The 24,288-nt window shown below is 29.1% G+C and overlaps 1 protein-coding gene across 1 annotated transcript in view; it reads right to left on the bottom strand.

The window, feature by feature from the left end:
- The window catches only part of LOC122504124 (gamma-aminobutyric acid type B receptor subunit 1), a 483,822-nt gene that overhangs the window by 458,891 nt on the left and 643 nt on the right, over positions 1-24,288 (bottom strand). Inside the window, exon 2 of the mRNA XM_043615051.1 lies at positions 22,328-22,490. The gene's annotated coding sequence lies outside the window, so the exon portion shown is untranslated. The remainder of the gene's footprint in view (positions 1-22,327; positions 22,491-24,288) is intronic.

Raw genomic sequence — 24,288 nt, 5'->3', positions numbered from 1 at the left:
AATTCTCATCCATAGAGGCACAAAAATTGTATACTTTTAAAAAAAGTAAATTAGAATGTAAAATTTAAAGATGGCGGACCAAATATGACCTAAAATATGAAGGGAACTTTGAAAGGGGTGGTGACTATTTTTAAAAATACTAAAATGTAATTAAATTCGCCTAAGTTTTCCTACTCGAAAGCTTTTGGGGTCGCTGATTACTAATTTAATGTTATTTTTAAGAAATTCAAGATAGCGGATTTAATATATAGAAACAAAATTTTTTAAAATTTATGCAATAAACCTTAATTTTGTCAATCGGGAATTTTTGTGGTTGCTGATTACGAATTCAATTTTAGTTTCCCAGAAATCAAAATGGCGGATCTAATATGGAACAGAATGTTTACTTTATGCAATTAATCTTAATTTTGTCACTCGGTGGTTTTTAGGGTCGCTGATTACGAATGCGATGTTTGTTTTTAAAATTTCAAATGACTAATATAATATGGGAAAGAGAAATTAAAAAAAATTTTCTATACACGCTCGCTGGTCGTGAATCGACGCAAGTGCTAAAATAATTGTCAGTGAGCGCTCCTATGACATTTACAGCTAACTGACTGGTATTAAAACTCTCGAGTAACAAAATTAAGGTTAATTGCATAAATCTAAAAGAAAATTCTGCCATATTGAATACACCATTTTAAATTTATGAAAACTTACATCAAATTCGTAATCAGCGTCCTTAAAAACCACCGAGTGACAAAATTAAGGTCCATTGCATAAAGTAAAAATTTGTTTTCCATATTGGATGGAGGGAGGGTTAAAAATTAATAAAAAATTGTCCTCGTGGTTTATGGACGGCTTATACCTCGACTTATATCATGACTATTAATAAATCTCGGTGTCAATGTTTCAACAAAGAAGGAAGAATACTTCAATAAAATAATTCTTTTGATGTATAATTAATATATATAAAGTTTTTCTATCGCTTGACTGAACTAATCAAAACAAAAACCATTATATTGTAATTTGACTTGCTTGGTACTTTGAAACGTATGGCAACACAGCATTTCTTTAGTCATGTTGCAAATGCTTGGTATGACTTGTTTACATTTAGTTTTGAGTAGAAAATTGTGTGCAATGTTTCCAGATGTTCAAACAGCTGTCCAATATACTGTATAAAACATGAAATTTTTTTACAAATTAATTTATTGCAACTCTCACAGGTACCTAATGACACTTTTTAAACAGATATTTAACCATTATATATCTGTCTCGTATTAAAAAATGTTTTATTAATTTCTTAATTTTAAGTACTTTGTGGCGAGTAAATATGTTTCAAAATGTACTCAATTCCCACAAAACTCAATGTTTAAAGTTAAAACAAAGACGCTTATAACTTTTTTCACAAGTCCCCACAGGTCTAAAAAATTTAACTACATTTTTAAAAAACTTTTATCAAACAGTGGTAAAAATTTCAACAAATTGGTAATGTTAATTCTATTTGCGAAAAAACCTTTCTAGTATCTTGAAAAAATCTGTAATTACCTTAACGTTTTATAAACATTTTACAATATAGCTCAGTGTGTTAAATTTAATTTTTGGTTTTCGTGTTTTATGTTTTTTAATTCTTCAAAAAAAAATTGTAATCTTTTTCCAATATTTTAGAAAAAGAAAAAAACGGATCATAAGGTCTTACATTTTTATATACACACAATAAAATAAGGTCTTGAGTATCAAAAGACAGAAACAGAAATATCGCGCGCGCGTAGCTCTGCTAGTTAATATTATAACCCTTACTTCCAAGTGGATAAAATATGGGATAAATCCATTAAAATTAATTATATTAGCATTTAAAGATGCAAAAGAAAAGAATTATTATACAGCCTGATCTGATTGCTCTGATCTGTTAGAACCCTGTTAATTAAAAGGTATTTTGACATTTACTTAACATTATAAAAGTTTGAACCTGAAAAGTGTTTTATACACATTACAATGCATTGTTCAACCCAATAAAAAAAATTTTGAACATATTTTGGGATATTTAAAAGTCACATTTTTCTGTAACTGGTACAAATTATATTAAGGACATTAATTCTGTAGTTAATAATTTTGTACACCCCATAAAGTTTTGATCTTTTAAGGCAGCAAAATATTTAATGCCAAATTTGAAAATTTTTGCATTGATATTTTTTTGTATATAGTTTAAATACTGCATCACTAATTGGATTGAAGATTTTTGAAATATATCAACTTATTCATACACGTGAATAATAATTGATTGAAACGGATTAACATTTTTTTTTCTGTCTCAGGACACTAAGGATTAAAAAAGGGAAAATAATCATTTTTTTTACTTTATTGTCTGATAAAAATTTTGAGGCGCATGATTATTCTCCAAATGTCATTTGACCGAACTGTCATTTTACCGAATTATCACTTTTGCGAATTGTCATTTTAACGAATTGTCATTTATGCGAACTGGAATTTTTTCGAATTGTCATTTTTACGTAATGTTACTGTTGCGAATTGTTATTTTTGCGAAAATTGCTATAGTAAACTTGTATGCATATATAGATTTACTAAAGCAATTTTCGCAAAAATGGCTTTTCGCAAAAGTGTCAATTTGTAAAAATAGCGATTCGCAAAAGTGACATTTCATGAAAATAACAGTTCAAATAAATGCAATACGGTTAAATGACATTTGGGGAATAATTATGCGCCTAAAAAAATTTATCCTTAATCAATAGATTATAACTATAACTCTTACAAAATTCAATTATTTTTTACAATTTGTAACTAAATTTCAACTCTCAATCAATTATTTTAAATAAATTAATTTGATTTAATTATCAAAATATCAAATAATAATAATAATCAAATAATTTGAATTAATGAAATTGATACACAATTAAAAAATTTCCAAACAATTAAATTGTGGTAAAATCTATTAAGTACATTTTTTTGAAAAATTTCTCAAAAGTAATCCAATTTTTAAAGAATTTTATTAATAAATATGAAAATTATTTCAATAATTTCAATAAGTCTAAAAAAATTTCTTTAAAAACATAAAAAAACATAATTCACTCTGTTCAATGATAATATTGAATGTTTAAAAATTATGATAAAACACTTCGGAGAATTAGTTTTTGGAAAATATTGTAATGTAATTTTTCGACAATAATTGAAGTTTTTAACATAATTTTTGCATAGTTTAAAAAAAAGTAATTCTTTTTTTTTTTAACAATTTTAGTTACAAATTTTCAGCTTTATCTTTTCAAAGTATTCAAATTATTATAAATACTTTAATGTTATTAATTTGCATGTATTTGGATTTTTTGAAATACGTAATTGAAAATATTGAAAGTAATTGAATTTAAAAAAATTAGTAATTGGTGCGGTTGATTACGATAGCACACATCAACATTTACTAATATCACAATGTAGGTTTTATTTAATACTTTTCGTTCAGTCTTAAGATACTTCAGTCAATTCTTACAATTTTCATATTCTTTTTTTATAATTATACAGTAGTATCACAAAAGAGTTTTTAACAAATATAATTAAGATATATGCAACGTAATTAGTAAATATAAAATACATTGTCCGTCTTTTTTAAGAAGTGCTTGAGCAGTTCCTTCAAATTACGAACAATGTTTACAACATTTAGATCTTATTATTATTAATATAACTTATTACAACGACGAGGGTAACTTAGGTCATAAAACACATTTCTTAAATGGTAAACAAATATTAATTTAAATATTAGAAAATAATTTTTTTTTAAATTACTACGAAAAAAATATTTTATGAACGAAAACGATATTTATGAAAAAACAAATGAGGCATTTCACGTCACAAATATCACGATTTGCAAAGGGTATGCCGATTTTCGCAAAACTTCGTAGGATTATAGTTCTATATAAGAGACTTCTTTCCCCTAAATTTTTTCAAAAAAAATTCAAAATTGTTGAAGATACGCCATTTTGAATTTTAATATTAATTTTATAAAATTTTGAAAATCTCGGAATATTGTTTATGGATTTTTATGAAATTTACACATTTTTCAGGTAAAAGTATGTACTTTAAAATGCAAATAAAGTTAATAAAAAAATTAATTTTTAAATAAAAAAGTTGAAAAAAATTTTTTTACACAATTTTTTGTTTATTTACTTCTCTCTGAGAAAAATATTATTAACATATTTGGATTCCTTATGAATTCACTTTTAATTTCATAAAAAAAATTGATGGAGACTCAACTGGTTCCGGAGATATTAAAGTTTTTGTAAAAAATAGTCATAGTTGCAGCAGCAATGCACGACTACGGTAATGTACGACGCGACTTGTGCAGTATGGTGCTATGGCGCGGCGACGCTTTTTTTTACAAAAACTTTAATATCTCCGGAACCAGTTGAGTCTCCATTAATTTTTTTTATGAAATTAAAGGTGAATTCATAAAGAATCCAAATATGTTAATAACATTTTTCTCAGATAGGAGTAAATAAACAAAAAAATGTTTAAAAAATTGTTTTTCAACTTTTTTATTTAAAAATTAATTTTTTTTATTAACTTTATTTGCTTTTTAAAGTACATATTTTTACCTGAAAAATGTGTAAATTTCATAAAAATCCATAAACAATATTCCGAGATATTCAAAATTTTATAAAATTAATATTAAAATTCAAAATGGCGTATCTTCAACAATTTTGAATTTTTTTTGAAAAAATTTGGGGGAAAGAAGTCTCTTATATAGAACTATAATCCTACGAAGTTTTGCGAAAATCGGCATACCCTTTGCAAATCGTGATATTTCTGACGTGAAATGCCTCAAATTACTTAATTCATTGGTTCTTTTGCGTCATCCGCGACAGCTTTTCATGCAAGCGAACTTATTTCGGCCTGTAACAGAATCTTTCTTTGGTCTGTTAAAGCCTTCATCTAATATTTAAAAAGTTAAAAAATGCTGAATCTTTTTCATTTTCATTTGTACCATCATTTGTACGAATCTTTCTTTCATTCAAATTTTGTTAGACGGTTTGGGTTAGAGTTAATAATGAACTCTCAAAGCCGTCTATGAGGCATTATTCCTGAACTGCCCCAAAAATAAAAAAAAGTTCTTGGATTTCCTTTATACTTTGGAAATATGTTACCCTAGTAGGTACAAGTTACTACACCAATTTACAGGTCCAACCCCCCACCCCAATCAAAAGAGTGGGGGGTTGAAATTTCAGCTTCAACTCGAACATGCATTCTTTAAACATTTGTAGTTAGAGGGAGCAAAACGCCCCCCGCTGCGAGGGCTACTTGGAATTGAGTCCCGAGCAACCTTCACAGCGGGGGTCGCTTGGACCCTCAAACCCTCATTAGGAAAAACTGCTAATGACTTTTTCTATAAAATATAAATTTTTTAAATTGTAACATTTTTTATTTTTCATTAACATATTTAAATTCCTTACTTTCTCACAATTTTATACATATGTTGTTTACCAAAAAAATGTTAAAATTTAAAGATTAAGTTAAATATTTATTTAATAATAGGTATGGTTTTTGGTAGAGTTAACTTCATTCTATGTATCTGGAAAAATAATAAATTTTTTTAATTTTAACATTTTTTGGTAAACAACATATGTATAGAATCGTAAGAAAGTAAGGAATTTAAATATGTTAATGAAAAATAAAAAATGTTACTTTTTAAGAAATTTGTATTTTTATAGAAAAAGTCATTAACAGTTTTCCTTAATGAGGGTTTAAGGGTCCGAGCGATCCCCGCTGTGAGGGTTGCTCAGGACTCAGTTTTGACTTGGTGTGCCGTATGGTGGGGGAAGGCTTCTTTCCCTCAAGTTGAGTCTCCAATGTGAGAGAGGTGCGCATCGATGTTCATAGCTATAGATATACCACAGCATACTTTAGTATACCTATAGCTATGAACATCGATGCGCACCTCTCTCACATTGGAGACTCAACTTCACGGGACTAACTTGGACATCACTCCTTGTATGTAGTGTAGAGAGTTAACAATCGTGCTTCGTGAGTGGTATATTCATTTTTTGAATATATCACATTACTATTTGATATAATTTTTTTTATTTTGGATAACATTAGATATTTTCTTTTCTTTTTTTTGTATAATTTCTCTACAATTTGTAGAGAGTTAATTAAAGTGTTTCGTGAGAGGTATAGTTATATTTTTTTAAATATTATATTATCATTTGATATAGTTTTTTTAATTTTGAATTTAAAGGATAAAGAAATTGACATTTTTTTCTGTTTTGAATAAAATTTGATATTTTTTCTGTTTTAAATAACATTTGATTTTTTTTATTTAAAAGATAAGAAAAGAAATATTGGATAAAATTGAAATTTGGATATTGGATGAAATAAAAGATAAAAAGGAAATATTGGATAAAATTGAAATTTGGATATTGAATGAAATTATTGACTATTAAAATGGGGCAATAGCGAAACGAATGAACTGAGACACAGATTTAAATGAAATACAAATAGCTTGATTTATTGATAGATGAAAAGGTTTACAAAAGCAAACAAGTATACTCTAGGACAGAGTGAAAACGACTGTGTTCGACAGTGTTTAGTTCATGAAAAGTGAAGCGCCGTCTATAGGCCAAAAAAGTCACAGGTTGGATCGCGGTTTAAATTCAAATTTCCAATACTTCCCCTCGAGACAACCCCACAAATAAAAGTCACTTAAACATATCATTTTACACTTTAAACATTCCTAATGATTTTATACATCGTTCATGCTTCGGTTTGCTCAAGGGCTTCGTCAAAATATCCGCGGGCATGTCTTCCTATTACAGATCTATCTTCAGGTCTGTTGATTAAGTCCCACGTATCTTTGCTTATAATGGATTTGACCTCGTCTGCCATGGCCACCTTCCACTCGTAGGAATCTTCGTTGATCAGGGCTTGATTTACAGGAATCTCGGCTAAAAAGGCTTGGTCGAATTCGTGAACATTTTCGCTGCAAAAGGCTCTGTGCTCCTTTCTTGGTCGTCCACGTTGTCCTGTTCGTATTATTCGCCGTCTTCCTCGATTTGATCTGACTTCCCCGTCGTCCTGGTGATCATCCTGATAATTATCTTCCGGACCTTCCCCTGGAAGGCCTAGAAAATCTTCGTAATCTGCTTCTGATCCTTCTTCCTGTTCGTCCAGCACATTTTCTGCTGGCTCGTTGACATTTTGTTCAGGTCTTGGAGTTTGTTGACTGCATAAATCGATCATGCTGAAGGGATCATCGAATTTTTCTTTACACATGTCCATCGAAGTGACAGGTGTCTGGAAATCGTCTCGTTTCTGTCTTGAATCCTCTTTGTTCTCCAATGAAGAATCAATGCTGCTTTCCAAAAATTTAACATCTCGGGATATAACCAGCCTCTTTTTGTTCGGTAGCCAAATTCTGTGGGCTTTTGATTCTTCACTGTATCCGATGAATATTCCTCTTTCTGCTCGTGGTTCCAATTTTCCTTTGTCGGTCGATCTGTCCATCACGTAGACTTCACATCCGAATCGCTTGAAGTTGCTCACGTCCGGAGGCTCCCCGTGCCATGCTTCGAACGGTGTTTTTCCGCCGAGTTTACTATTCGGCGATCGATTATGAATATAATTTGCGGTGTTCAAAATCTCTGCCCAGAATGAAGATGGCAGTCCACTTTGTATTAATAGACACCTCGTCATCTCCACCAACGTTCTGTTCAGTCTCTCGGCCACGCCGTTTTGTTCAGGGTTGTACGGAGCCGTCATTCTTCGTGTTATTCCGTGTGTCTGCAGAGTCTTCAAGAATTTCTCGTTGTCGTACTCCTTCCCGTTGTCGGACTGGAGTTGTTTTATTTTTTGTCCCTTTTGCGTATCCACGAGAGTTCTGTATTTTCCAAACTCTGTCAATGCTTCGTTCTTGTGTCTAATTAACCTCACTTCGGACCACCTTGTGACGTCATCAATAAAAGTCACGAAATACAACTTCTTCCCCATTGACTCCACTCGCATTGGTCCACATAGATCAGAGTGAACAAGGTCACCCAAACTTGTCACTCTCTTGGATATTTTTGGAAAGGGCAACCGGCACATCTTCCCCTGAAGACAAACTCTGCATTCAAAATTCTCGTCCAAATTTTCGATCTTAATTCCGCGAACGGATCCCGATTTGACAGCTTCTCGAATAAACGCGACATTTAAATGACCCATCTTCTGATGCCAGTCTTCGAGGGAGTTTTTCTTGGGGAATTTACTGGGAATGTCTGCCTCGGTGATTTTATTACACTCAACACTCGGTGAATTTCGTAGATAGTATAATCCATTTTCATGTTTCGCGGTTATTAGCACTTTTCCTTCGCGACTTATGACTTCGGCTTTATCCTCGCAAAAAACCACGTTGTGTCCCTTTTTCGTTATTTTACTTATCGATATAAGGTTTGTGCGCAAATCTGGCACAAATAATGTGTCACTGAAATTCATAACTTTCTCGCCACCATCTACTTTGATCGTTGTACATACGGTACCTCGAGCTAAAATTTCAGTACGCGCACAATTTGCGAGACTCAATTCACCACAGTCGCTATCACGGTCGATCTTTGCAAACGATTCTATATTATTGCACATGTGCGACGTGCAACCACTGTCAAAGCACCAATCGTTAGAATTTCTATTTACACTGTCACTTGTTTGGAAAGATTTGTCACTTCTTTCTTCTAACGTTGTAAATAAACAAACCGTTTCCTCACTTTTGGCAGATTGTTCCTTCGATGTTTTTGCTTTATCACAGTTTTTCGCACGATGCCCGATCTTACCGCACTTATAGCATTTCATCCTAAAGTCACTTTTGTGTTCATCGTTACCCGATTTTTTGTTTCGAACGTATTTCCGTTGTCCTCCCTTTCCATTCGAGTTTCCCACGAACATTGCGTTTTGTGAAGAGCTTCGATTTACTTCCTTTCGGGCGTCGACTTCTTCGCTGATTTTGATTCTGAGATTTTCGAGGGAGGGCAGCTCGTCTCTCGATGATATCGCGCATCGAAAGTTTTCAAAACTTTCTGGCAGACTGCGCAGGAGCATAACGACTAATAAATCCGCGTTAATTACAATCTCTAGTTCCGACAATTTATCGACAATATCGAAAAATACACGAGAATGTTCATGAACATCGTCACCGTCGTGCATTTTTAAAGATATTAAATTATTCAATAAAGCCGCCTTTCGCGCCGGACCTTTGGACTGGTATATAGTTGCTAGTTTCGTCCAAATTTCACTAGCGGTCTGGCAATTTTTAACTTGCCTTAGTTCACTTGGATTTATAGCCAGGATAATATCTGACTGAGCTTTTAAGTCTGATGCAGTCCATGCATCGGATGCCGCCTGAGATGCCGCGTCGTTCTGTATCACTACAGGCTTAGCGATAGTTCCATTCGCGTATCCCCACATGTCGTTTTTTATCAAGATTGCACGCATTTGAAGTTTCCAGGTGTCGTAATTTTCCTGATTGAGCACCTCAAATCTAACACCTGTTGTGTTCATTGTTGCGAAAGAATTTCACCAAGGTTTCTCAAAAAAGGAATTTACTACACACGCGAGAATGATTCGAATAAAAACAAAATGTCCGACCAAAGCGCGTCCGACGCGTCTTGACTAAAGATTTACTTTTTCAAGTAGAATCGCGACCGACTGGGCCCATAACCTATTGACTATTAAAATGGGGCAATAGCGAAACGAATGAACTGAGACACAGATTTAAATGAAATACAAATAGCTTGATTTATTGATAGATGAAAAGGTTTACAAAAGCAAACAAGTATACTCTAGGACAGAGTGAAAACGACTGTGTTCGACAGTGTTTAGTTCATGAAAAGTGAAGCGCCGTCTATAGGCCAAAAAAGTCACAGGTTGGATCGCGGTTTAAATTCAAATTTCCAATAGAAATAAAAGATAAAAAAAGAAATATTGGATAAAATTGAAATTTGGATATTAAATGAAATAAAAGATAAGAAAAGAAATATTGGATAAAATTGAAATTTGGATATTGAATGAAATAAAAGATAAGAAAATAAATATTGGATAAAATTGAAATTTGGATATTGAATGAAATAAAAGATAAGAAAAGAAATATTGGATAAAATTGAAATTTGGATATTGAATGAAATAAAAGATAAGAAAAGAAATATTGGATAAAATTGAAATTTGGATATTGGATGAAATTGGAATTTAAAGTATTTAAAATTTAAAATGGATTAAAGAGAAATATATTGAATGAAATTGGAATTTGACGTATTTAAAATAGAATAAAGAGAATATATTGGATAAAATTGGAATTTGACGAATTTGAAATAAATTAAATAGAATATATTGGATAATATTGAATTTAGGCTTATTGGATATGTAAATTGGATGAATTTGGAATTTGACGAATTTGACGAATTTGAAATATATTAAACAGAATATATATTGGATAAAATTAAATTTAGGGCTTATTGGATATGTATATTGAATAAAATTGGAATTTGACATATTGAAAATGAATTAAATAGAATATTGGTTGTTGAATTCAAAAGCATTGTTTTATGGGTTAAATATGATTTGATTGGTTAAATATTGATATGTTGGTTAAATAATTAAATATTGGATAAAATTGGAATGTGGCTTATTTGAAATATAGTTAAATACACTTTATTAGTTGAAATGTTAAATATTGTTTTATGAGTTAAATATTGGTTCGTTTGTATTATTGATATAGGAGACAATGATTTTGTAAGAATTGATGAAATTGTGATGTAGAAAATATAAATTGGGAAAACGTAATTATTATTATCAAAACCCACAAATTGGAATTAAAATTAGATTAAGAAGAAAATATTGATTAAAAAATGTCGAGACTAGAAGACCATGTTAATTTAAGTGCTAGAGAATATAGAGAAATACTTAATAATAAAAAAAAAGGTTAAGTGATAATCATATTTATGAATTTGGAAAAATTTTAGAAAGAGAATCAAAAAGAGGGGTCATTGGATTTGTACGTATTATGATGGAGTAAGAATTTATATTCCTTGATAAATTTTACATCCGTTTTCATTTATTTTGTTGTAATAAATTTTACGAGGCCTTATGCGGTTTAAACAATTTTATTTATTTTGACGACGTTTCGATACATTGAGTATCCTCTTCAGGTCAAATAATTGAAAATAAAAAACAAACAGTCGTTCCGTCATTTCATCGAAAAAACAAAAGAAAACAGAAACACCTCATAAAGAGGGTTTCCATTAATTTATTATTATTATTATTTTTTTTTTCGATGAAATGACTGAACGACTGTTTGTTTTTTATTTTCAATTATTTGACCTGAAGAGGATACTCAATGTATCGAAACGTCGTCAAAATGAATAAAATTGTTTACACCGTATAAGGCCTCGTAAAATTTATTACAACAAGAATTTATATTTTTGATAGTCTTAATGAAAAATGTCTGAATGGAGATCAGTTGAGTTATTTAAGTAGATTATATCCTTTTAAGCCACCAGTAGTTTTTGTAACTGTTGATCAACAACCAATGGGTAGTGTTGAATGCGGAGTATATGCAATAGCATTTGCAACATCATTATTTTATAATGTTATGCCAAACACTGTTAATTACGAAAGCATAAATAACAAAATGAGGCAGCATTTAAAAAATGTTTTAAGATAATCGTCTATGTCAGTTTTCAGAGATGAGAAGATCGAATATGAGACATTCGATTGTAGAGTGTGATTAGAAGCGTCTTTTGAAATATGAAAAAACAAATTCTTATAATTTTTTGAAGACACACCCTTGGAATAATGTAAATAATAATAAAATTGTAACAATGGAGCAGTCAAAGAATAAGTGTTCTTTGAATAAAAAAAATTATAATAATTTTAATTCAATTAGTAATAATGATAATAGAGGCTGTATAATTGAGTACTCCAGAAGTAAATTAACAATATTAAAGTCCGTATTCCGTTTGCATATATATATATATATATATATATATATATATATATATTTTGTCTGTTCGCATTTAGTTTGTCTGTTCGCCGTTAGAAGGGATATAGAGCCCCCCGCTGCGAGGGCTACTTGGAATTGAGTCCCGAGCAACCTTCATAGCGGGGGTCGCTCGGACCCTTAAACCCTCATTAAGGAAAACTGCTAATGACTTTTCTATTAATAATGAAAAATATAAATTTTTAAATAGTAACATTTAACTTTTTTAACATTTTTAACTTTTAAATTAACATATTTAAATTCCTTACTTTTCACGATTTTATACATATGTTGTTTACCAAAAAAATTTTAAAATTTAAAGATTAAGTTAAATGGTATTTGCTTCAAATACTGCAAATATTGGGTCAAATAGCATTAAACTGATTTAGATAAAACCTATGTGAAACAGTAAATATTTATTTAATAATAGGTATATGGTTTTTGGTAGAGTTAACTTCATTCTATGTATCTGGAAAAAATAATTAATTTTTTTAATTTCAACTTTTTTTTGGTAAACAACATATGTATAGAATCGTGAGAAAGTAAGGAATTTAAATATGTTAATGAAAAATAAACAATGTTACTATTTAAAAAAATTATATTTTATAGAAAAAGTCATTAACAGTTTTACTTAATGAGGGTTTAAGGGTCCGAGCGATCTCCGCTGTGAGGGTTGCTCGGGACTCAGTTTCAACTTGGTGTGCCGTATGGTGGGGGAAGGCTACTGCCCCTCACGAGACTAACTGGGACATCTCTCCTTGTATGTACACTGAAAGAATTTTTGGGGAGGCTGCTGACTTTTAATGTCCTAAATGTCACGAGACTAACTGGGACATCTCTCCTTGTATGTACACTGAAAGAATTTTTGGGGAGGCTGCTGACTTTTAATGTCCGAAATTAGTGCCCCTTGCTTAGGGCTCGCAGCTCACCTCAAAAAAGCGAGCATCTACTCCCGAAAGGTGAGCTGCTGCCCCTGAGGAGTTGCTGCTTACCTTTCGGGAGTAGATTCTCGCCTTTTTGAGGTTAACTGCGAGCTTGAAGCAGCGAGCTCTAGCGGCACTAATGTAAAGCCTGCAGCCTCCCAAAAATTCTTTCAGTGTAGTGTAGAAAGATAACGATAGTGCTTCGTGAGTGGTATATTTATTTTTTGAATGTATCACATTACTATTTGATATAGTTTTTTTTATTTTGGATAACATTAGATATTTTCTGTTTTTTATATAATTTCTCTACAATTTGTAGAGAGTTAATCAAAGTGTTTCTTGAGTGGTATAGTTATATTTTTCTAAATATTATATTACCATTTGATATAGTTTTATTCATTTTGAATTTAAAGGATAGAGAAATTGACATTTACTTTTTTCCTGTTTTGAATAACATTTGATTTTTTTATTTAAAAGATAAGAAAAGAAATATTGGATAGAATATTTGTAAACATTTTCGTCATTTTTCAAACTTTAAATATTTATATCATATGTACATTCTTTCAAAAACTTAAAAAATTTATTTGCTTAAACAATTACATTTTTTATAAACAAATTTTTCATTTTTAAACAAATAATTAGCTTTTTTCATCAAACAAAATTTTTTCCTTTTTTATATTTACTATCATAAAAAAGAACTCCTTAATGAAATGGGAATACTATAAATTATTCATTTAATTTTAATAAACATTATAAGTTAATAAATATTTAACTTTGTTCTTTTTTCACAGAAAAAATATATTTATTTATATGCATTTAAATGTAAACTGTTTTAACTGAATAATGGTTTACTTTATTAAAAATATAAATATTTCTTAACTTATAATGTTCGTTAGAATTAAATGAATAATTTATAGTATTCCCATTTCATTAAGGAGTTCTTTTTTATGATAGTAAATATAAAAAAAGGAAAAAATTTTGTTTGATGAAAAAAGCTACTTATTTGTTTAAAAATGAAAAGTTTGTTTATAACAAATGTAATTGTTTAAGCTAATAAATTTTTTAAGTTTTTGAAAGAATGTACATATGATATAAATATTTAAAGTTTAAAAAATGACGAAAATGTTTACAAATACAAAAGGAAGTTGATTATTGTTTATATAATTGTTAATATTAATGATAATTTTTGACTGTAAAATAGTATTTTACTAAATTAGACATAAATTTAAACTTGTCTGCAAAAAAAACAATTTTTTTTATGAAGAAGGTCCGAAGTAATCTATTTGTTAATTAACATTGTTTGCAACAATTTAAATAAATTGTATTATGCTTTATTAATTGTCCGGTGGTCATACTAGACTAATTTAAATTGATTTCGATCATGTGTAATGGAAAAATAAAAAAACTAACATGATTTTTTCTAAAAATATTGTAATTTGTCAAATTTTTGAGTAACATGAGAAAAATAAACAATTAAAAATTCAAAAATCGACTTTGATGGATCTCTTAGTAATTTTAAATCAAGAACATCAACATCCGATAAAATTTGTAGTTTCTAGACAATTTTCAATAGTAAGTTGAAAAAAATCCCACTGTTCATCGCGCTGGAGTGCGCGAGCGGACGGACAAATTTTACTTATTACACTATATCTTTGGCAAATTGTTTCAGCCCATTTTCAGACTTATATCTTCTTTTAGGGGAATTCCCAAGCTTTCATTTGAGATTATTAAAAAGAAAATAAAAACTACCGAACTTGCACAAAATTGCAAAAAACTATTTATTTTAAAAAATTTTTGCAAAAAAAATTTTTTTTTTATTATATAAATAAAATATTTTAAAAGTACACAAAAAAACCTTTCTAAAACACTACTTACTTTTTTTAATTGAATAATTTAAGTAGAAACTACAAATGTTTAAAGAATGCATGTTCGAGTTGAAGCTGAAATTTCAACCCCCCACCCTTTTTATTGGGGTGGGGGGTTGGACCTGTAAATTGGTGTAGTAACTTGTACCTACTAGGGTAACATATTTCCAAAGTATAAAGGAAATCCAAGAACTTTTTTTTATTTTTGGGGCAGTTCAGGAATAATGCCTCCTATATCTATTTCTTTTTTAATTTTACTTTTCTTAGACGTTGATGTTTTAGGACTATTTGAACTTGGCGACATTGTTGCAGTATTTTTGGAATTTCTAAAAAAAAGACATACAAATTTTTATTATTTGTTTTACGGTTACATAAATAACATTTAATATATATATTATGTGTAATTGTTAGGTAATTAAAAATAGAACTTACTCATTCTTAATTGCATCAGTAGAAGGTTCTCCAAGGTCAGAAAACAGTTTCTTCCCGGCAAAGTTTGAAATACTGCTAAAAATATATTCTTAATTATTTTTATGTTAACACATTGCATTATTAATAATAATTTTAATTTTATTATTTAATATTTAAACTAGAACCAAAAGGACGCGCGTTGCGCGCCCACTTCTGGTCCTTTCCCACAACAAAAACCTTAATATAACCTTAAATTAAATCTTAATTAAATAAAAACATATGTTTATATTTTAAAAATTATTTCTCTGTTAATAAGATTGTTTAAAAGTTTTTTAATTTTTTAAATGTAAGTTTGACAAATTAAATTTTCTAAAAAAAATTACACGTTAATGCCTATAAAAAATTCTCATTCTGGAGAAAATCACCTTTAAAATAAGCATAACATCATTAAAAAGCATTCAGTATTTTAGAAGTTATTAAAATTTTTGTAAAACATTGAAAATTATCATTTTTTAAAAATGTCTAAATGAAATATTAATCAAATGACTTCTAAAAGATCTTGATCAATTCAAAATTTAAACATCTTTTAAAACTTAAAAGATACAAAAATTTTAGTTTCCGTACGTGATACATTTTAAAATGTTTTTCATTCTCCTGAAAATGGGTATGGTCTCTAAATTTTAACTGGTAGTGTATATTATATTTTTATTAGAGTTTTTCTTATGTTTAATATTGAAATAATATTTATATATATATATATATATATATATATATACTACAAAACTAATTGTGTTCGTAATATGGAAATTACAAAGTAAAAACGCTACAGATATTTTCCATCAGTTTATTATATTTTTACTTATATTATGGCCAAAATAAATGAAACCGGACACTTGAAAAATTATGGCAAAACTCCAAGGATTCATTTAAAGAAAGAAAAATCAGTAACCTTCTATATTATAAAAATTGTGTAGATTTTTCTGCCAAAATACAGGCGAAAATTTTTTTATCACGTCAAGTTTTTGAAAAAAATGGGGTTGAAACCCCTAAAAACAGCGTTTTTGGCACTTTTTGAAAAATTGTGGGGCAAAATCCTGACGTGATAAAAATTTCGCTATTATCAGAAATTAAAGCTTAATTCATGCCCTTTCAAATGAGCCCTCAGCCGATTAATATCCTTCAACCCTTAAAGCAGGGGGTGTGTTTTTGTCCAGGGGTGCAAAAACTTTAAAATACATATACAAAAAAAATTATTTAAGGGATTTTTTAGGGGTTGTGAATTGAGAAAAATTTTGAAGCTATAGGTTTAAGTACACGGCTACCCCTAAAAAACCCTTAAATAATTTTCTTTGTATGTGTATTTTAAAGTTTTTGCACCCCTGGACAAAAACACACCCCCTGCTTTAAGGGTTGAAGGATATTAATCGGCTGAGGGCTCATTTGAAAGGGCATGAATTAAGCTTTAATTTCTGATAATAGCGAAATTTTTATCACGTCAGGTTTTTCTTCCACAATTTTTCAAAAAGTGCCAAAAGCGCTGTTTTTAGGGGTTTCAACCCCATTTTTTTCAAAAACTTGACGTGATGGAGCATTTTGGACTTTAGATTCGTGTCCAGGGCAAAATTTGCCTTCGGAAACACTTTGTCGCTTTCATTATCCCGAAATGATGCAGGCCTGTGTACTTAGAGTTTTGCACATCAATACATGGTAATTTAATTTTCCCAAAATATTCAGAACATTCTTGAATTTGCAATTGTTTATAAGAATTGTTAATAACAATTTTAGATTTTAATTTTTTAACAATCTTTTTATTTTATCATTAAAGTAGGTATAGACATTAAGCTTTATTTAAAAGAAATTACTTTATTATCATTATTTGTTTCAAAGTAATAATAACATAAAAATAAAATGATCCAGAACTTCAACACCAAATTACTTTAATAATAAAATTTTTTTTGAAATTGTTTCACTTATTTTGATCTCTGATAAATGATTTATTACCATTTATTAAATCAATTTTAATTAATTGTACACTATCTGCGAAAATTGTGTAAATACTACATGTTAGTGCTACACAGGAAATGAAAAGTGTTGTTTTAACCTGAATTTGTGTTAAAATAACACGCAACAAATTTTACCCTCGTAGGGTAAAAATGTAGGGGAAACTGGGGCGAAAAGTTAAATTTTGCATAAATGATTTTTTTTAGACAATATAATCCGCTTAGATGCAAATATTTATATATCAATATTGTAGGGCAACTTGTCCCCTACAACTTTCAATAAAAAAGTTTCTGATATTTTCTCATACAATACATGTTTTGTCCTTTCTTGAAAATTTTGTTTTTTTTTACTTTTCGCCCCATGCTGGGGCGAAATGTTGAATTCTATTTCTAGCCTACTAAAACTATTTTCTGATAGGTGTTAAGTAGTAGATAAGTTAAAGTATTCATAAACAAGTTATTTAGTTAATAAAAGATCTGTGTTTATTGCACAAAAGCTTTAGAACAGTTATAAAGTTAAAAAAAAATTTTTCAAAAAAAAAAAATTTTGGTTTATTTTACGTGAACGGTCTTGTTTTTTGACAGAGTACTTCCCTAATGTCAAATAAGTCATTTTTAAACAAATAAGCCCAAAAAATCAAAAACAAAAGAAATTTAACAACATGTAAAAATACATTTACCTTTTCGCCCCACCATCTAATTTTGAACTGAAATCAAAAATTTTCTTTTTCTGTTTAAGCAACATAAACTTTTGTATAATAAAAAACTGGGTACTTGTTTAAGATTTATTAAAAAAATATTAAACCATGTAAAGTATTCCTGAAATTATATTAATTTTTTAATAAAACAAGGCAAACTCAAGGACGAGATCAAGCATTTTTTAAATGATTCTAGAAAGTTATTTAAATTTCCTTACAAGAAAAAGAATAGTTATTTTCGTATCAAGGGCGCAAAATAGGTGATTGCGACGATGGCGAAAGGAAGGGACCGAGGGGACACAATTTCGCGCCCGAGGCGAAGCCGAGGGAGCGAAAGTGTCCCCGAGGTCCCGAAATTTCGCCATCGTCGTAATCACCTTTGCGCCCATGATGCTAACATAATTTTTTGTCCTAACTGCACGGAAAGTATGTCATTGAGGGCACGAACGATTAAACGCTCATATTAGTTAAAAATTAAACTCTCTATAAATGTTAACTCTTTGAAGTCTATAATGATACAAGTTTTAATATAGAAATAAGAAAACAATATATTCTGGAAATATAGTAATTGCCAATTTTTATAACCTAAATGTGAACAAAACCAAATGTGTCTTAATTTTTTTTAGAGAAAATCGAAAAAAAATTGCACATTTTTCTAGAAAAAATAAAACAAGTTGAAAATGTTTGCATTTTTATAGTCAACATAAAAAGAAACTCGAAAATATCACATTTTAATGCCCGCTTCCCCTACCCCTGGGTTGTAATGAGTCACTTTGCGCCCGCTCTAAGTGCTCGAAATGACATACTTTCCGTGCAGGTAGGACAAAAAAATTATTTTATATCATTAAAAAGTAGTATTTTACACAATTTTTAAAAACTTACCTCCTTATCCTTATTTTTAATCACAAAAATTTTTTTCGTCTTATTTTTTTTAATTTTGAAAAGAGAAAAAACATGTTCTTCACTTTGGACTTTTATTTTTCTGTATTATATACTGCAAAAATGTGTTAATAAACTGTAACTACACTGTAAAAAAAGGGAGTTAAATTTTAACTCCCCAGGGGATTCTATAAAAGTCGCACCCATTGGGGAGTTAATGCCAGGGGAGTTAAATAAAGAGAGTTAAAACTTTACACCCAAATGCTAACTCCCCAAGGAAAAAATAACTCGCGCGGGTTTTGAATGAAGGGAGTTAGAAATTAACTTTCTTTTGGAGTTGATTTTTAACTCGAAAAATTTCACTCCCAACTCCCGAGTCCGTTAACTCCCTTAATTTTTTACAGTGTATATATATACTTACTTCAAGTATAAAATAGACTACCAATGCTAAAAAATAAAAAACTGGTAGTCTAAAATAGACTACCAGTAACGCTCCTGTATATAATTTGCTTGAATCTCACTCGCACTCATGCTTACTACTAATTCATAGTTTCTCTCTCTCTCTCTCTCTCTCCTCTCTCTATCTCTGCTCACTGGTCACTCAATAGACTGCCTACTGGTTGAAAGAAACCCTTCAAACAATAGACCAGGTACTCGAGCAGACCTTTCGTTTCTCTTTAAATTATATATATATATATTTCAAATATCTTACTGTCTCCTTCTTTCTAGATACTAAATACCATTATCGGTCTCTGTTTATAACGCAGAAAATCTAACGCTATTGCTTTCTTCCTCTTTCGAAAGTAAATAACATTAGAATGTCTCTCTTTACCTAATTTGCATATCTACTGATTTCATATAAGGATTCTTATCTGAATAACTTTCTAGAAGAACCAGAGATATCACAATCCTTAATTCCGTTTTTCTCGAAATGAGTTTTTTGACATTCTAAACTTTGAGATTCTGTAATAACCAGGGATGGCAACCAAAATTTTAACGGTTTCGGTTTCCTCTTTTCGGTATTCTTCTAAAATGTAAATAATTACGGTTTCTTGTTTTCGGTTTCTTAAAAATTTAGGTTTTTTGGGTTGCAGGTTTCGGTTTTTCGGTTGTTTTCTCCGGACAATATATGAATAAAAATATTTGTGTGCATTTGAATTACTTAGAATGAAATATGAGTATTAATTACTTATAATTTATTTATAAATTTGTTTTATATTTTATAAGATGGCCATAGCGTTGTCAAAGAAAAACTAAAATTTTTTTGAAAGAACGTTTTTTTCCGTAACTTCTACATTATTTGATCTGATTAGCTAAAAATTTGTACACTAGTGTATTTTTACAGGCTGATCACAAAATAACTAATTTAAGAAAAATTTTTACTAGTTTATTATCAAAAAATTTTTTTTTAATTAATTATTTGCAGGGATGGCAACAGAAAATAATATTAAAGTATGGTATGTTTAATATTGTAAATAATAAGTAGACGAACCAAATTTTAAGATTACAAATATTTAATTAAAAAATTATTTTAGAATAAATTAGAAAAATATTTTCTTAAATTAATTATTTGTGATCAGCCTGTAAAAATACACTAGTGTACAAATTTTTAGCTAATCAGATCAAATAATGTAGAAGTTACGGAGAAAAACGTTCTTTCAAAAAATTTTTAGTTTTTCTTTGACAACGCTATGGCCATCTTAAAAAAAATAAAACAAATTTATAAATAAATTATGAGTAATTAATACTCATATTTCATTCTAAGTAATTCAAATGCACACAAATATTTTTATTTATATATTGTCCGGAGAAAACAACTGAAAAACCGAAACCTGCAACCCAAAAAACCTAAATTTTTAAGAAATCGAAAACAAGAAACCGTAACCGTAATTATTCACATTAAAAACCAAAACCAAATAAAAATCGAAAAAACGAAATTTAGGTTTTGAAATAAAGGGTTTTAATTTTTTATAATACGGGTTTCGGTTTACGGTTTTCTGTTTCAGATAATTTTTTTCCGGTTTCGGTTTCGAGTTTTTGGTTTTTTAAAAATTTCTGTTTTTTTTTTTTGGTTAACGGTTTCGGTTTCGGTTGCCATCCCTCGTGCCATCATCGAATTTTTCAACAAAAAGGTTCTAAGACCGCTCAACATTTTCCAAATTTTGCAAGGAATTCGCCCATATAGCGATATGTCCAATAGTGCCAAAATGGAAAATTTTGAGAGGACTTAGAATCTATTTGGGGAAAAATTCGATGAGTTGCAGAATCTCAAAGTTTACAATGACAAAAAACTCATTTCGAGAAGAACGGAATTAAAGATTGTGATACCAATTGATGATGATATCTCTGGTTCTTATAGAAAGTTATTCAGATAAGAATTGTTTTCAGTCCAGGGCACCTTAAAGATGAAAAACCAATAGCTTTCAAATTTCCCATCTCCTCCATTTTGAAAATATGCAATAATTTTCCAAAAGACCGACAAAATGGGCACTTTTAATGTGGACGTCTAAATATGATCTCATAAAAAAGTGGTTTAACAATTCTTGCTACTGAAATATTCCTTGAATCGTAATATCAAAAGTTCATGAGTGCATTTTATAGAATCATCTTTTTGGTATATTTTTGAGATATGTCAGAAAAATTAAAGGTAAAGTATTTTTTCTTTTAAGAAGTGATCGTAATTAATGTATGAGAACAAAATTTTCAATATGGATGAAAAAGTAAATGGATGATATTTTAGGAAACTTCATTATTTATTATTACCAGAGCAGTGAAAAATACGAATCTAATCAAGTTTTGTTCGGTTTTGGGACACATAGTGGTGCAAAAAACATGGGTTTGGCTTGAATATTAGACGAATTGTAATAAACTTTTTTTATTAAAGCTTTTTAAATTACTCATCGATTCCTCAAGGCCTAAATTTTTTATTTGTTAAAAAATTTTTTTTTTTATTACAAGGGATAATTTTAGTACAATTTACAATATTTATTAGTAAACAAACGTAAGTAATCAAGAAATTTTCACCAAACACTTTCCAACAATAGAAAATTAATTTAAAAAATTTTCTTATTTGCCATAAACAATTCAATGCAGAAAAAAGATTATTTTTTTTAAAACAAAAATTAAGTAATGTAAATTATTAATACTTATACATACATACAGTACTTATCAATTAATATTAAATATAAACAATTAATAAATGTTTAAAAATTGAAGCCCAAAAGCTATTTTATCCAAAGCTGTGTTTTTTGCTCTACCGCGCGTCCTAAAACCAAAACCGCGCGTGGAACAAAACTCGATTCCATTTAAATTATGCACAACTCCCATATATGGGAGATATGCAATATATATATATATTACTCTTAAAATTCTAATTTTTTGTTTTAAAATTGCAAAGTGATTTTGAGGATTTCGAGGCAAAAAAATTCAAGTAAAATTAAATGTCTTCAAAATGCTGAATATCCTGAAAAGACTATTGGAAGAGTCTTTACAACTTTGTAAATAACCTTTAATATTTTGCTTTTTGGAAATTGTTCAATGTAATAATAAACATTTATTTTTGCATACTTACTTCCGTTTTCTGATGAACGGAGCAATAAAAACCATTCGCTGAAAGTAGCAAAATTTTTGCCTTCTCGACAGCCCACTACCGCTTTTTGTTTCTGCGATCTGAATTCGTCTCTCCTTGGTGTATCTATCCTTTATATTATCCCACCGTTTCATTGCAGCTTCAGCTGAAAGAAATTAACTTTCAATTTAACATTCAGACATAATCTATTACAGGGCTCGGATTGTGCGACTTTTTCGACTTTTCTAAAGAAATAGGACTTTTTTTCGACATTTTTGTGAAAAAATGCGACTAATCGACTTTTTCAAGATTTTTTTTAGTAAAATGCGACTAATCGACTTTTTCAAAATTTTCAATTACTTGTCGACTTAAATTGTAAATATCAAAAATCTTTTTTTGTAAACAATATTGTTTACAAACTCATTCTTCTCTTTTGGGAAAAAAAACATAACATATTATTCCGTTTCTTAATATTTTTGTAGGAAATTCTCAATTTTCATAAGGAGATAATTTGCATCATTTCTATTTCTTAATTACAATTGCTTTAATAAAATTTAAAGTTTTTTAAAAATTAATGAAAAAAACGTTTATAAATTCTATTTCTCAATTAGAAATTAAAATTTTTAGAAAATTAAAGGAAAAAGTTTTATTCAAAAAAATTATCTGTTACATTTATTTACAAATTTCTTTCAAATTTTTCGAAAACATCAATAACTTCTTTTTAAAATAAATATTTAATTATTTTTCCATAGGAAATAAAATTCTTTAAAAGATTCAAATTCAAACCTTTTTGAAATTAAACAACTTATAAAAAATTGTTATAAAACATGAAGAAATCAATCACTCCGAGTCTTCGACACGGAGCAATCGATGTCTTCATGTTTTATAATAATTTAAAATGACCGAGTGATAAAATCATTATTTTATATTATAAGACGTTCTAAAAAAAATTTTAATTATTTTTTATGAAAATAATTGAATTATTGAGCAGAAATTAACAGGTACTATTTTATTATTATTTTTCTTTTTACTTAAAGCTACAAAAGATAGGACAGAATTTATAAAACATAAATTCCTATATATTTTATAATATTGTTTATAAATTATATGCATAAATTTATAAACATTATTAATACTTAAAATTTTATATAATAAAAGAAAGTTCTATTTGAAAATAACTAAAGGTAATAGATTTCACACATATGCATTGAGACGACCTAGGTGTATACGTGCACATCCGCTGATTCCGCTGGCTACAAGATCTAACACGACCACACCCTTGAGTTCTTCGCGTTACGGGCACACATGCAAGCATGCTACACATGCCTCTGCTCATTGCCTTGTCTCTCCTATTGTCTTTCCTTGTCTCTCCTTCCTTTTTCCCCTTTGGGCCTACAAACTTAGGGACTAGAATATCATAACAAATGCACATGCATTTGGAGGCTGACTCAACACTTTATGAAGCGTATATATTTTATTCGTCTTATGCACTATTCCAAATTTACAGAAAATAATTTGATAATAGCTAAACATTTGATTGTAACTTATTGTTAACAATAGAAATGCCGGAGGACTGTAAGTTGCATGTATATGTGTATATGTATAATTATGAATGAAAAATGCATATACTAGTAACTTATAAAATGTAGGACCAATATAACGTTATTTATACAACTTATATTAAACAATTATAACTATAGATAACTAAATAACTAAATATAATATATAGAATATTATAACTTATAATTATAAATAAAAAATTCCTTCTTTACAATATAATTATAATTTATATATTTAGTTATAAAAAATTGTTTCTGATAAATATCAAATTAACAACGCCGTTTCCGTTCTCACGAAAACTTCATGCAATCAGAAACGTCAGCATAATGCAAAGTCCAATGGGCCTGAAGAATTTCCCTACTTCTAATTCTAAAAATCCTTAGTTGACAAATTTACCCCACTTT

The sequence above is a fragment of the Leptopilina heterotoma genome, unplaced genomic scaffold (assembly GCF_015476425.1).
Source record: "Leptopilina heterotoma isolate Lh14 unplaced genomic scaffold, ASM1547642v1 Lhet_279, whole genome shotgun sequence".
Lineage (NCBI taxonomy): Eukaryota > Metazoa > Arthropoda > Insecta > Hymenoptera > Figitidae > Leptopilina > Leptopilina heterotoma.
Note: the sequence above shows the minus strand (reverse complement) of the source record. Positions and strands in the feature narration are given on the sequence as shown.